Here is a 16,216-nt window from a genome sequence, read left to right as displayed (position 1 = left end):
AATACAGGTCAAGAGCTTTAATTAATGTTCACATCAAGCATGAGAATAAGGAGAAAATGTCATCTCAGAGATTGTTGTTGCCGGCCTGTCTGTTTTCGGTGTGTCAGAAATTGTAGATCTGTGTTGTTGTTTTTTAATGCCAGTTGTGCAGGCTTCTTGAGAGGTGAGAAGAGAATGCTCAGCTTTTGTGTTTAAATAATCTCTTGTTACAACCATAATGAGAAACAAAGCATACCAACAGAAGATATATTTGGGTTCCACTCCGGTCTGTAATTTATTTCCTAGGGAAATTCAAAAGAATCAAATCAGCCAAACTGGCACCAAAACCCATGGCAATGTCAAAGTTCCTGAAATTTAGTTTAAATATAAACTAAAACCCTCGACCTGGATTTGCATGATTTTATGTATTACGATGCTTCTACATGAAAACTGCATGAATGTTCAAATCTTCCTAATATGCAAATGAAGATAAAGCTATGAGTCAAATCGGTTATGATGTAACCCCTAGTTTCCCCTCTAGATGTCAGAGTAACTGTAGCACCTGTACATTGCTAGTGTTCACTGTGAGCTCCTAACTCAGGTCTGAGTCTTGTCTCTGGAGTACAAGCTGTTCATGCTGTATACGTGCATGTACATTTAGAAATGCTGTACACACACACTGTGTCAAACAACTGTGTGTGTGAGTAATAGATAGCTGCTGGTGCTAGTTTACAACCGCCTGCAAAAGCCAAGTGTAAATATATAACATTTTTATTGTTTGCTATCAGTTTGCCACTCAGCCTTATCAGCACATAGAGGCCATTTCCTTTCACTATTTTGTTCATATGGTATGGCCCATTTTAGTCAAAACAACTCATTTTAAACTAATTAAAGAGTAAGTAACTTCACGCTTTCATTCATTTAACCTGAAAATATTTGTGTAAAGGTTTTAAATTAATTTTTTGTTGGTCAGTTTTAAAAATATGTACTTATAGATAAGGTCTGCTCTTATTTACACTTCCACTGTACACACACACATCTGCCGTCAGCAGAAGACCTAAGTATGGAAATGACATTCTGGTCATTGGTTAACATTACTGTTTTATATATGAATGAAATGAATTGCATAGCTCTTGAATTTAAAGATAAGTGAGAAAACTATTGCAAAGAATTGAACAAGACATGATTTCAGCAAGCACAGCCTCAGCATAAGGGTTTTAACCTTAATGATGTTTTCACCCAATTCACTGATGTTTATATCTCACTGGATCATAACGGTCTAGTAATTAGTGCAGAACCTAAAAACAAGGTTTCATTCAATAAAAAAAAATCGTTTATCGAAGTTGATCGGATTAGAGATGTTTAGTGAACCACAAAAACAAACCATTCCTGTGTGAGACAACAAACCCACAAATTCCTTTGTGTGTGTGTGTGTCTGTGTATATATATATATATATATATATATATATATATATATATATATATATATATATATATATATATATATATATATATATATATATATATATAAAATCACTAAATTAAACTATTTGATTGTCCAAGACATGTTTTACATACTGTTTTTGTCTTTGGTTTTGCACTAAAGCTACATTTTAATAATGTAACTAACTTTAACCCTGACAATTAAGAAAAACATAGCCTAGCATTGTATAAGCTGCATGTCTACATCAACACACAATTCGCCTCAAATTCAGAGCTATTTCCTTTAAAAAAAAAAAGAAAAAACCTTACTGGCTGTACATGTGCTATTTTACTTCATCAATTTATATACAGTGCATTACTGAGGTAAATTATGTATTTGGAGAAATGTGTGATGTTTAGGCATGAGATTTGGACTAAATATGGCTAAACTGGCAGCGTTTGCTTTCTTGTTAGCCACCCTCAAAGCTGTTCCCTTTTTTTTTTTTGCTGTCAGTGAATTGTGTGGATGACTCTTCATGCTAAAGTTGTCATTCATGTTGTTCTAGCATTGTTTATGTTCAGTGCTGAGCTCACACTATGTGTGAATGTGCACGTTTCTGAGGCTACACACTCTGTTCTAACCCTCCCCCTTTCTGCCGACCATAAACAGGAGGTTTCCTATCATGCTGCAGAGGAGGAACAGCAGCTCTCAGTTACACAACACTCAACATAACCTTATGCCATTTTGTGTTAGTAAAAGCAGAGGTAATGCGTTCCCCAGTTACCAGTTCCCAAGCAAAATAAGAGTCAAATGAAAAATGGAGACATGCTGAATTTTGTGGTTTTGTGGAGACCATTTTCCCTTTGTTAAGCTTTCTTCAAGCTTTTACCCACTCATCAACTCTGGATAGCACATTACTTTTTTTTTTTTTGAATTTTTTTTGAATTTTTTTTTTTAATAATTTCATTCATAATTACACCCCATAAAGAATGTTAAAGTACCCATATACATAAAAACATGACTTTACTTGGTTAACATTTAGATAACTTAATTTAGATCTAGATTTAGATTAAGTTTGATCATTTAGATCTACGTTGTATAATCCGGTGTCTTGGCATTGTAAACATAAAACATTAATAAAAAATTAATCAATTAATTAATTAAAAACACAGGATTGTCTGAATGTCTGTGTGCTGTAGCATTACAGAATCCCTTCACTGGAACGAAGCAGCTCAAACCTGTTCCAGCAAGATAATGCCCCTGTGCACAAAGCGAGATCAATGAAAGCATGCTTTGTCAAGAACTTGAGTGTCCTGCACAGAGGCCTGACTTCAACCACACTGAACAGCTTTCTGGAGAACTAGGATTTAAGAGTTGCTTGAGATGGGATAATGCACTTTTAATGGTTAAATACAAGCTTTCTTGGATTCATTTAGGAGAAAAATATGAATAAATAAACAAATGTATTATGTATAATAATAATAATAATAATAATAATAATAATAATAATAATAATAATAATATTTTAAGAGTTACAAAGGTTAAATAACACCCCAGATTCTTCAAAAGAGAATCTTCCTTCTATGAACTCTATGAGTATTACACTTGAAAATTGAATAATGTGGAAGCTGGAAACAATGGAACTTTGGAGCATGCTATACTACCCATCTAGATCAGTGGCTTGCACTGAACAATATTGTATTTCTGGTATTTTCACAGGTGTGACTACTTCATAAACTTAATACATCATTAAAACAATGGCAATGCAGTGAGACTTGGATACTGAAATCCCACTTGTCTCTTTCTCTCTGAGAAATGCAAGCTACTTTAATATTACCCATTATAACCATTCTGATTAGCATATAATACATATTTAAAGACATTCATATATGAAAGTGTATAGTAGTTCATAGACCACATTTAGTCATTTATTGAACATAGTAATGCGTGAATTAATGATTTAAAATTTCTTCAATTGTCGCCATCGTTTTTGGAAGCCAAGCCTGTTTAATCCTCTATGCTTTTCTTCTTTACTTTCTGCTTCCTGCCCAATCGTTGACTTGAGGAATCATTTGAATGTGTTTGCAACTATACACCCATCTGTGCACCTACACAGATGCAAAATAATTCACCAGCGCTTTATTATATTCCTTTCAAAGAGAGAATATCGTCAGTGCATATTGGATCCCAAAGATGGAGCTGGAGAGAGAGAGAGAAAGAGAGAGAGAGAGTCACATGACTTTGAGAGGAAGGCATGAATCGCACCAGAATAACAACCCATCCCCCACTGACACACAAACACACATGGCTGCAAGGAGTCCCAAATAGCATGAATACCTTTAATGTGTATACAGACTTTATAAATAGGACTGAAAGGGAGCAGTTACGCAGATGTTAAAATATGCATAAGTATTGCTTATCCCATATGCACCAAGACACACTGAGGCGTTATCTCAGCTGTAAACTATCTGTCCATCCACGCAACTGTGTTGACATCTGCTGCTATAGTTAAGTCTGAGAAAAAAAAAAGTGTTGCACAACAGGTCTGCAACCATGTGCCTGTGCTGCTCTTAGAACAACGGCTCCACTAGCGTGCCTGTACTTTTCCACCCTTAAAGAACCTCATTTTTTTATTTTTTATTTTTATTACCCCACCCTTTTCCATGAGCCCTCCCCATCCACTTCTGAATTCAGCATTAACTATGACCCATGTACCCAAGTTTATATTCAAGCTAAAGGATCAGATAACATGAGTGTCAGCATGATAGGGCGATGCTAATACGAGAGCCGTCGTTTGTAGGGCTGTAGAAGGCGTTTTTCTCTTTGATTGGTTGGCTTTAGTTTTGTTGACATCTCTTGTGTGTGTGTGTGTGTGTGTGTGGACAGTCTTATATATCTTGGTGAGGACCGAATGTCTCCAAAAGGATAGGAATATCTGACAGTTTTGACCTTGTGAGGACATTTTAGTTAGTTTCCATAAGTAAACCTTTTTTTTAATTTAAAACTCTAAAAAGCCAAAAGGTTTAATTTTGGTAATTGAGGTTAAGATGAGGATTTGGAGTATGTGTAGGAAAACAATAACTAACTGTATTTATATTTTTGACAGGTCCTCATAAGGATAAGCCACATCTTCCACAGAGAACACTATTTTTATATTCTATGTTTGAATGGTAGTGTGCGGTTTGGGTCATAGCCTCTGTTTTATAGCAATAGCTCAAACCTCTTCCCTTTTAAACTTTTGCTCCAAACTATGTTTCCTATTAAAACACTTGCCCCATAACCAAACATGACATTTCCCAAAATCAACAAACAGTTGTATGACTCTGTACAGACTCTGAAGGTCTAGTCTGTCTTTCTTTAGGCTGAAAGCTTTAACAGTCAGTGAAGGATTGTGTGTGCTACACTCAATGGGCGTAACCTGAGGTACTTGTTTTACTTGCTTTAATGAAAATAATATACTTATTTCTTTTAAATTTAAATATAAAAGCGAAAAAAAAAAGATTTGAATATATTTGTTCATGAACTAATCCACAATCTCAATAATCTCACTACATATCTACACTATATACAATATTCAATATGGCCCATGTGCATCTCAATAAATTAGAATGTCATGGAAAAGTTCATTTATTTCAGTAATTCAACACAAATATTGAAACTCGTGTATTATATAAATTCAGTGCACACAGAATGAAGCAGTTTAAGTCTTTGGTACTTTTAATTATGATGATTTTGGCTCACATTTAACAAAAACCCACCAATTCTCAAAAATACTTCAGAGGACCAATAGAAAAACATTTTTAGTGAATTGTTGGCCTTCTGGAAAGTATGTTCTTTACTGTATATGTACTAATTACTGCATCAATTCGGCATGGCATGGAGGTGATCAGTCTGTGGCACTGCTGAGGTGGTATGGAAGCCCAGGTTTCAGCTCATTTGCATTTTTTGGTCTCTTGTTTCTCATTTTCCTCTTGACAATACCCCATAGATTCTCTATGGGGTTCATGTCTGGAGAGTTTGCTGGCCAGTCAAGCACACCAACACCATGGTCATTTAACCAACTTTTTGCAGTGTGGGCATGTGCCAAATCCTGCTGGAAAATTAAATCAGCATCTTTAAAAAGCTGGTCATCAGAAGGAAGCATGAAGTGCTCTAATATTTTTTGATAATCGGGTGCAGTGACTCAAAAAACACAGTGGACCAACACCAGCGGATGACATTGCATCCCAAATCATCACAGACTGTGGAAACAACACTGGACTTCAAGCAACCTGGGCTATGAGCTTCTTCACCCTTTCTCCAGACTCTAGGATCTTGGTTTCCAAATGAAATACAAAACTTGCTCTCATCTGAAAAGAGGACTTTGGACCACTGGGCAACAGTCCGGTTCTTCTTCTCCTTAGCCCAGCTAAGATGCCTCTGACATTGTCTGTGGTTCAGAAGTGGCTTAACAAGAGGAATACGACGACAACTGTAGCCAAATTCCCTGGCATGTCTGTGTATTGTGGCTCTTGATGCCTTGACCCCAGCCTCAGTCCATTTCTTGAGAAGTTCACCCAAATTCTTGAATCAATTTTGCTTGACAAGCCTCTCAAGCTGTGGTTCTCTCGGTTGGATGTGCATCTTTTAGCTTCTTTGGCAAAACATGTTTGTGGCTTACCCTTCTTGTGAAGGGTGTCAGTGATTGTCTTCTGGACATCTGTCAGATCAGCAGTCTTCCCCATGATTGTGTAGCCTAGTGAACCAAATTGAGATACCATTTTGATGGCTCAGGAAACCTTTACAGGTGTTTTGAGTTGATTAGCTGATTGGCATGTCATCATCATCTAATTTTTTGAGATAGTGAATTGGTGGGTTTTTGTGAGCCAAAATCATCACGATTAAAGGTACCAAAGACCTAAACTGCTTCAGTCTGTGTTTACTGAATTCAAGTAATACACAAGTTTCACTATTTGAGTTGAATTACTGAAATAAATTAACCTTTCCACAACATTCTAATTAAGACTCACATATGGATGTGAGGGTCAGGTGTTCACAAACCTTATAGCGTATTTGCTGCCTTCTGTCCAAAATATTAACTTGACATTTTGAGGCAGCAGGCTACCTATTGAACCCTTATCTGTTATCAATAAAATTGAGTATATTCAGTGATTCATGTAAGTAAATGCACAGCCCAATAATGACTAAGTACTGAGAAAATGGAAAACCTCAGCACATACAATTCAATGCAAACTTGCTCAAAAAGATTGAGTCATGCACAAACTAAACATATCTATCCCTCACATTAGTAACTAAAACAGACTAGAGATCTGAAAGATGTATTTACACATTTCAGTTGATGTGTGATTTTTTTTGTTTTCACATTAGTGAACTAGCATCGGGTTGCTCTGGCACCCAGGGTGATTCAGTAGTTTGCCAGCTGCCTTTTAGCCTTTGCAACACCAGGGTCTGTGCATGTTCAGTAGTGTTACCAGCAAGTGAGCAGTCAAACAAATGTGCTGACTTTGAGGTTGAAGCACAATTGCAGAAAAAGTCACATGACTCCTTTGTCTACTGTTCAAACACATGAGGACTGACTTGTATGCTCTGTGATCCTTCTTGATGGAAGACAGAGTAATTATATTAAAAATCCTATCAATCTATCTGCTCCTGCAGATGAGACTGGCCTTGTGTAAGTGATGGCTCTCAAGCTTTAGATTGAAGTTGCCAGTTGGCAAATCACTGACCAGCTGTTTGTTTGCCTTGGGGATACCCTAAATGAGCTCTGCGGTTAAACCCAGTTTCACCCGTTTGGTAAAGGAAGCGATTTTGCAAGCATACAGGAGCGTAGGCAAAGACATGTCTACATAAAGAGACAGTGTTTTCAAGCCTGTTCATTAACATATTATGGACACAGTTCCAAAATCTAAAAACATCCACATTCACAAGACTAATAAGAAAAAAAAGTTTCTCTCTCTCTCTCTCTCTCTCTCTCTCTCTCTCTCTCTCTCTCTCTCTCTCTCCACACACACACACACACACACACAAACACACACACTTGCATACCCAGCCCATCCAAACGACTCGGTCATTTGAAGTATTTAGTAGATTGTGAGTAGAGTTTGACTGGTAATGGGTTGTTTGTGGTATATAGCTCTTTGTTTCTGTAGCTCAGTGGTGGTCGAGTGGCGTAAGGGTGGATTTCATCTTACCCCCGAAGGCCCAGTTCATGCTCCCTCAGTCCCAGACTGAAATGTACATTATATAAGAGGTAAAATAAATTAAGAAGAACAGATCAACTGAAATTCAGAAAAAAAGATTAGAATAAAGTGCAACTTCATATACACTCAATAGCCAAAAATATGTGGACAAAATAATGAGCCCAAAATTCTGGTAAGAATTTTGAAAGAAAGAATTTTGAAAGAAAGAATTTAAGAAAGAAGCAAACAATTATATAGGATTTCTTTATATGCTATAACACTACAACTTTACTGGAACTAAGAAGCTTAAAGCTATCCCAACATCACAATGCCCCTGAAGACATGAGTTTACAAGGTTGGAGTGGAAGAACTTGAATGTCCTGCACTGATCCTTGACATCAACCCCTCTGAATACTTTTGATATGAACTGGAACGCTGACTGCACAGAACACCAGTGTCTGATCTCACTAATGCTCTTATGGATAAATGTAAATAAATTCCCACAGCTATGCTCCAAAACCTAGTGAAAAGCCATCCCAAAAGAGTGGACCTTTAAACTTCATATGACCTTCCCATGGCTTTGGAATGGGATGTTCAAGAAGAACATAATATCAGGTTTTCACATTCTTTTAACCATATAGTGTAAATATTTTGTCCTAATGAGATTTTTTATTTTTGAGATGTGAATCTATAAGTAAAGAATATTTAATGAATAATTTCCTTGAAATGCAAGCAAACCAACTTATGTATGCAATACATAATACACACCCCTTCAATCTGGAATGGATATTCAAAAAGCACATATGGTTAATATGGTTAGTGTATATGGTATGTATGTAATTTCTATTTCAAAATATTTCTTATTAAATACTCCTTATTTAAGAAGCATTTTATTCAATGAGTCCAAATTTTGATCCAAGATTATTTACCACTGTTTTCCTCATCAAGACATGTCAAAACATGTTTTATGTCTGACGCTTGCTTCTTAAAATTTTCACTCGCTAATAATGGTAATAAGAAAGAAAAGCTTATATGTATAGAGATACAAGGTTAGTATTGTGCAGATTGTATGTCTAAATCATCACACACTTGCCTCAGAAGACATTGTTTGCCTGAGCAGATTCATTATTTCACAAGTTCCAAAAATACCATTGCAGTATTGATCACAATTTAAACATGATTCCTGAGTCTCATGCTTGCAGAGGCAATATGAAACTACTCTCTTTTTTTTTTTTTAGCTCTCTGGAGTCCCTTGTACTGTACATGGCATCATACAGTTACAAATCATGCAAATCACAAAAGCAAACTCTTGATGCAGTTGATTGTGTGTTGCACATTGCACAGTGATAAATTAGCTATAAGCTTGAAAACCATGAACACAAATCCAGCTAACCAAGCTGTACTTGTTCAACTACAGCTTGGTTAGCTGGATTTGTGTTCATGGTTTTTTTTTAGCTGAACGAGATCACTCTGTATGATAGTGCGAGCATGTTAAGACCAGTTAGTCACATTTATGGTGAAAATTCTGAAGTACTGTTTATACTCTGTGAATGTTTTGTCTTCAAACAGGAATGGCTTGTTTTAGTGTGTGTATGAACATCCAGAGTGAGTCTGGTTCAATAAATCACATTTTGTCTGAGGCAGAGGCCTAAATTAATCATTTTGGTCTACAATAACAGAGAATAAAATGTCTAAGCAGACAGCTGAACAGATGGACAAACTGTGACTATCCAACTGTGACGTCAATATCGTTCATTAATTCATGAATTCAACCATTTATCTGCTTTAAGGTTGCAGTGAGTCTGGAACCTATCATATCAACACTGGAGATGATTTTTAATTCATCACAAGGCATCAAAGTGACACACAAGCACACGCTCAGTCATTACTGCTTAGTAATGGATAAAACATTTTACTTCCATGTTTACAACATGTGTGGTAGCTCAATCAACGTCTACCAGAGCACCACTGAGAAAGGCCAAGCAATGAAGGTATATTGTGATATACTAATAAATACAATGTGGTATGTTGTAGTACAGTATATCTCAGTGTATTTTATAAATATATGCACTACCTGGGTGCCTCACTGGATAAGGTTTGCTTAATCTAGAGTAATAATGAAGACATAAACATGATGAAATAACACTTTTGGAATTATGTATTAAAATAAATGTCCTAATAACTAAACAGATCTAAGCTTTTTTTCTATAGCTATGGTGAAGCTTTGCAGTCTAGCATTGCTTACCTTCGTTTCTAAACGAAAACCACTTATTTGGGGAACAATTTATTTGAAGGAAGAACAGCTCATTTTAAAACAAATCCACTTATTAAAAATAATATTTCGTCTCAGGGAAAAAATAAAATAAAAACATACATAACGTTGTAATTTACAGTTGTCAAAAAAAGACATTTCAGACAAATTTCAACCAAATCAAACTTTTATCAGAATGTCTCAAAAGAAATCTGTGTATCCAGTCTTTCTTAAAGGTATGAACACTGTAATAAGAAGACCTATAACACACTTAGACAATCATGTGGAACATTCATGTGCATAACAGCTGGATAATTGCATGTTTTAGCAGGGGTATATGTGTTCCCATTAAATTAGCCACATAGTGTGTCTAAAAGTGTCCCTTGTGTCTCTTTTTGGGGATATTCTGACAATCAGAAATTACCAGTTTTGTTTTAAAGGTTGAATAAATGCTTTGCCATATGTCTCATGCACTGGTGAAGGCCTATATCAGGGGTATTCAATTAAAATTCAAAGAGGTCCAGTTACTAAAATTTCCTCCCAGCAAAGGTCCGAATCTTATATTGTCACTTAAAATAGTGTACCCTCATGTTAATAAAATCAATAACGCACATACATTTCTATATAATTTATTGTTAAATTTCAAGTGTTTTCAAATTCTGAACTTGCATGGCACTTGAATGGAAAACAATACTGTAGTCTTTACTACATGTCAAGTAACAGACAACAGACACTGAATTTCTTCTGAATAAACTAAATAAAAAGTGCAAACACAGCTTTGAGCAGCCTGAACCTATATTTCAAGTAATGTAAAACATTCAGAATCTTTTGAATAAAATAAAAGTGCTTTTAATCTTTAAGAAAAAAATTAAACAAAAGACTTTTGAGCTGCCCCTTTTTTAAACATTAACTACATTAATAACACAGGAACCTTAGGCAAAAGAACATTTCAAGTAAAATAGAACAGGGCAGAATTTACTGAATAAAAGAAAAGTGCAGAGCTTTGAGCAGTAATAACTAGATTAACTCCGCATGAACGAAAGATTTATCTTTTTATTAATATCAAAGAGCTTATATAATCTTATAATATTAGATTATAATAAGGAGATGCTTAATATGATAATATTAGAATTTTAACAGGTCCGGGCAGACCCGTCACTCGGTCCGGATCCGGACCGCGGTCCGCCATTTGGTGATGCCCGGCCTATATGATTAACATGTGAAATAAAATCCACCAACTAGAATGTATCTGATTGTTTCTGGCACAAATAATATTTAATTACACCTAATAATAAGAGCAATAAAACATAACTAGATACAGCAATAAAGCCAGTCTGCAGTAAATACAGTATGTAAATAAGCTAGCTAAGCCTAGATTAACGTTTGTATAATGTAGTTAAAGTGACTGTGTTTTGTAATGGCAGTTATTGTGGAGAATGTCTAGACTTACCCTAGAGGTTTAATAGGATGATATGAGCAAAAATAGATTATTTGCTTCTACACAGTTCCTCATACGGAACATAGATAGCAGTAAGAGTGCGGAATTTTGCATGGATTTATGACATTTGGCACATCAGCACAATGTGGCAAAAAGGAGGAGGAGTGTCCTAAAGAAAGTGAGAGAGAGAGAGAGAGAGAGAGAGAGAGAGAGAGAGAGAGAGAGAGAGAGAGAGAGAGAGAGAGAGAGTGAATCAGTTGGGATTGATTGTCCTCTTTATATTATCACATTGAATAATCCTGAGAGCAGCAGCTGAGGGGGAAGGGAGAAGGCCTGCATTCTCCATGTGGTACTGGGAGGCTCTGGTCTAATCAGAAAACCTCATCAAATGTATGTGTCTTTCAGATCCTAAATGTACATGTACAGCATTTAGCAGATGCCCTTATCAAATACCAAATATAAACTAACACTGAAACAAAATAATAAGTTAGAATTCTGAATGAAGGGATAATGTCTAAACAGATAGAAGTTCAGATACATCTAGGAGGCACACTATGCTCTTTTTTTTTTTTTTTTTACCAAGCTTGCCATTACACTAAAGGAGCGCATCGGAACTTTGATCCCGCAGGACTAAATAGAAAACAGCACAAGCAGGATGTTTTTGCTTTCATACAAAACTTAAGTACTGAAGTTTGTTTCTATATAACAATCTATTTTTTTTTTTTTTTTTACACCAAACCCGTATTAAATGTTTGTTGCCAAAACAGTTCTATTTTTTTCTTATCTGACTGACTATAAAACTTGGTTCAGTTAAAATTCTAGTAGCCTTTGGAAAACTCCAGGCACTTACATTTAAGGTTAGATGAAAGAAAATGGTTACTTCTAACACACCTTCCATATATTTTATTTAGGTTACCTTTGATTGTATATTTGGAAGCTTCAAACTCATAAATCTTTTGCAAAAACCCAGCCATGAAAGATATTCTTGCATATTTAACCAACAAAAAATACACAGAAAGGTTCATTACAGGAGTGTAGCTGTTTCTGTGGCTGATTGCTGATTTATGAAAACATGTTGATAAACCCTCAGGTGACCTTACATTTTGTTTATTAGGGCTATTAGGACTATCAGTAAAATGACATGTGGCCCTTCATGAAGCCTTCCTGTCTATTCAGTCTGGCATTTCTGCATGGAGAATTGCTGCTTACTGGATGTTTTTTCACTGAGATCACATTTTTCATCATTTTGATGTTTGATGTCAACATTAAACTTAACCCGTATCTCCATGATGTTATGCATTGCGCTGCTGCTACATGATTTTGTCTAAATGGTCAACTGCATAAATAAGCAGGTCTACCGATGTTCATAATAATGTAGTCATGTTTCAACCAATTTTAAGTTAAGTTGCATTCATACATTCGGTAATATTGTACAATAAAGTGCTGGTATTTGTGAACGTGACTTTTTTGTCTGAGAATATTTGAAATGAATGCAGAGGTAGCAAAAATTGCTGTGTAGTTTCTATAGAAACAAGGTGTTTCAGAATAAACTCAGACATTTATGAAGTTGTATGAGTTGAAAATCATGCTGAATTGGGTATCACACTGAGACACAAATTACATTTTTTATGGTTTCTTATTTGCTTTATTCAGCTGGGATTTGTCCAACTATGATTTATATTCTTTATTCAGCTTATATAGCTGACTTCTGACTTTTGTCTTAAACTTCTCTGTTTTCTTGAAATGTTGTTCACTAAACTGCAATTTTTTTGCACTTTATACACATAGCTGCTTCTGTGCTTAAACGATAATTTAATGTCTGTATGTCTTTTCTACTGTAAAATATTCGAATAAATTCAGTTCAGCGCACTTGAAATGAATGAAGTTAAATTCATTGCTTGTGCATAAAGCTAGAAAGCACTGATTTGATGTGGCGCACCTATGAAAATGAAGCTGTGTGACATGTTAGAGCAAGTGTGTAAGGGAAGGACGGTTTGCTTTTGTTTGCAGTGTGTTATCTGAAGTGCTGTACATGAGCCAAATTCCACCCACACTCTTTACAGCGAGCAATTATTCAGTGTAATTTACATTCTCCTGATCTCTTCTAACATGCTGTGGATTTACTGTGTGTAAATCACACAGTAGGAGACAATTTAGGAAATCGGCTCAAATATAGCATAGAATGTCAAATTAACTCACCATTAAGTTGAGAACCTCTATCAAACTGCATGTATCAGAAAAAACGATGGGTGTGATGGTGTGGCTAGGCATGAAGGTTTGTTTAGCATTTGCTCAGACACAGATATGTTTGATCAGAATTCCTTCATCAGAAAGAAGGATTAAACCGAATTCCTTTAAAAGAGACAGGATTGATCCGAATTTCTTTAGCAGAATTTATCAGAATTGCTCCGGAAGGCGCAGAATCGATCAGACTTCCTCCGGAGGTTTGCAGGATTACTTTGACACGTACAACCTAAATAAGCATTGGTGCGGACCATGAACACCTTTTCAAGGAAGCGGTTTTCCCTGATGGCTGTGGTCTTTTTCAGCAGGATAACACGCCCTGCCACAAAGCAATAATGCTTCAGAAATGGTCTGAGGAGCACAAGAAGATGTTTGATGTGTTGACTTGGCCTTCAAATTCCCTAGATCTCAATCCAATCAAGTATCTGTGGGATGTGCTGAACAAACAAGTCCGATCCATAGAGGCCCCACCTCACAAATTACAGGACTTTTAGGATCTACTGCTAACATTTTGGTGCCAGATACCACAGCACACCTTCAGGGGTCTAGTGGAGTCCATACCGCGATGGGTCAGGGCTGTTTTTGCCAGCAAAAGGGAGACCAACACAATATTAGGAAGTTGGTCATTATGTAATGCCTGATGGCTGTATATTCTCTGTATATTCATATATACTGTAGATTATATGTTTATCTATTTATTATGTATATCTGTACATATGTCTATACCGCAGTACTACTTTGCACGTTGAATCTAATCTAATCTAAAATTCAATCTTCTAGGCAACACTTGGGCCCACACTGCATTCTCACTGCTTTGAAAACAGCACTACTGATGTCATTCAATCATTAACAAAGAGCTCCACTATGAAGAGTTTCCTTTAATCCCCTGTCTGTGTATCACAACGCACATCTTTCTGCTTATGAAAAAGGCAATCTAATATATATATATAATATATATATATATATATATATATATATATATATATATATATATATATATATATATATATATATATAAAAGATATATATCATTTATATAACAGATCAGATATATATCAGATATATAACATATACATCTTTTATATATATAAAAGAAAATAATATATTTGAAAAAATAACAGGTAAATGTACATGATTATCTTTTGAATGTTGTTTAATGGGAATGAACATTAGAAATAATATGCTTATGAAAAACATATGAATAATATGAATATGAAAATATAAAAAAAGTTTCTATAAACCTTTATGCAGCATTTTGCCAGCATTTTCGATTGTATGTTTTAGTTGTTTATTTGTATTCTTATTTATTGTCTATAATGTACATGAATCTCAGTTTCAATAAGACTTGTTTTGGAAGAATGACTTTTGTACTATTGGAAATTCAGCAGTTAAAACACTTTATAAACAAAACTTATATGAAAAGATTGTTATTAAACTTTGATTTTCACATTAGAGCAGATTACTGTAATAATTAATATACTTATTTGCTTTTGGATATTTGGCAAACACTAAATCTTCTTTCAACTGAGAAAGGACACAATTCCTGAAGTCAAACGATATCTGGCACTTCTAGTATTTGAAATGACATAGCAATCACTGAGCTATCAACATCTATTTGACAATCATTTGCTTGTCTATCCTTTAGTGAGATATTTAATCTCCTAAATTATTGTTTTTTCATGTCACAACACAACAATGAATACACCGTCTTGCAGTATTTTGACTAAATACGCACTTGGGCGTCTGAGACGCATCTAACAACACATGAGAAATGTAGCCATTGGTTTGAAGGCTCATATAAAATGATATCAAGTTATTGTAAAGTGTTTTTTCAGTGTTTCCTTTCCTCACCCCAAACAGTCAAAGCCATTGTTACACAACTGTTTTCACCCATTGTTCTTCATATGGACATAGCATTACATTGTTAATCAAATTGCAGTCCTTATTTTTGGCTTACACAAATATAATCAGTAGAATCTTGCTAGTTTATTAGCCAATATTATTAATATTATTGTTTTTAATTCTTATTTAATTGTACCATTATAATTTAATTGTATTATAGTCAAACATACACCTTTTGTTCATTCAGTATTAAACAATTATCTAGAAATGTGCATGTTGTGTCAAAGCTTTACTCTGAAACACATTATGGTCCAATCATAAGACACCTAGAATAATATAGAATTCAAAATACCATAAAATGGCTAACTGCATTATCATAATCACACTTTCACCATGCAAGCATGTTTAAGTGCTACAATACACTCCTGACCATTAAGAAATCTATTTTTTAGTTTTTAAAAGGAACACCTGCAAGTTATGACACCTTTGACATGACAAATCATTGTGATTTTCTGTTTTGCTTTTATATTTTGAGTCATGTTCTTTTCATAGTTGAATTTCTTGACTATTAATCTTTTATTTTAAGCACTAAGATTGTGTCTATATAAATCTATTTGCTGTATAAAGATCACATGTAAATCTGCACATATTTGGTTTTGTATGATGTGGGAGCTCAGTGGTTAAGATGTTGGACTACCGATCAGAAGGTCATGGGCTCAAATCCCTCAATTACTCAGCTATATAAATTGAAATAAATATGCAAGTCACTCTGGATAAGTGTGTCTGCTAAATACAAGGAATGTAAATGTTTGATACACTTGAATAAGAAAAACAAGCATATTGATAAACAAACACAGAAG

The sequence above is a fragment of the Tachysurus vachellii genome, chromosome 22, assembly GCF_030014155.1.
Source record: "Tachysurus vachellii isolate PV-2020 chromosome 22, HZAU_Pvac_v1, whole genome shotgun sequence".
In the NCBI taxonomy this organism is placed as follows: Eukaryota; Metazoa; Chordata; class Actinopteri; order Siluriformes; family Bagridae; genus Tachysurus; species Tachysurus vachellii.
The sequence above is the reverse complement of the archived record's forward strand: the minus strand, read 5'-3'. Positions refer to the sequence as shown.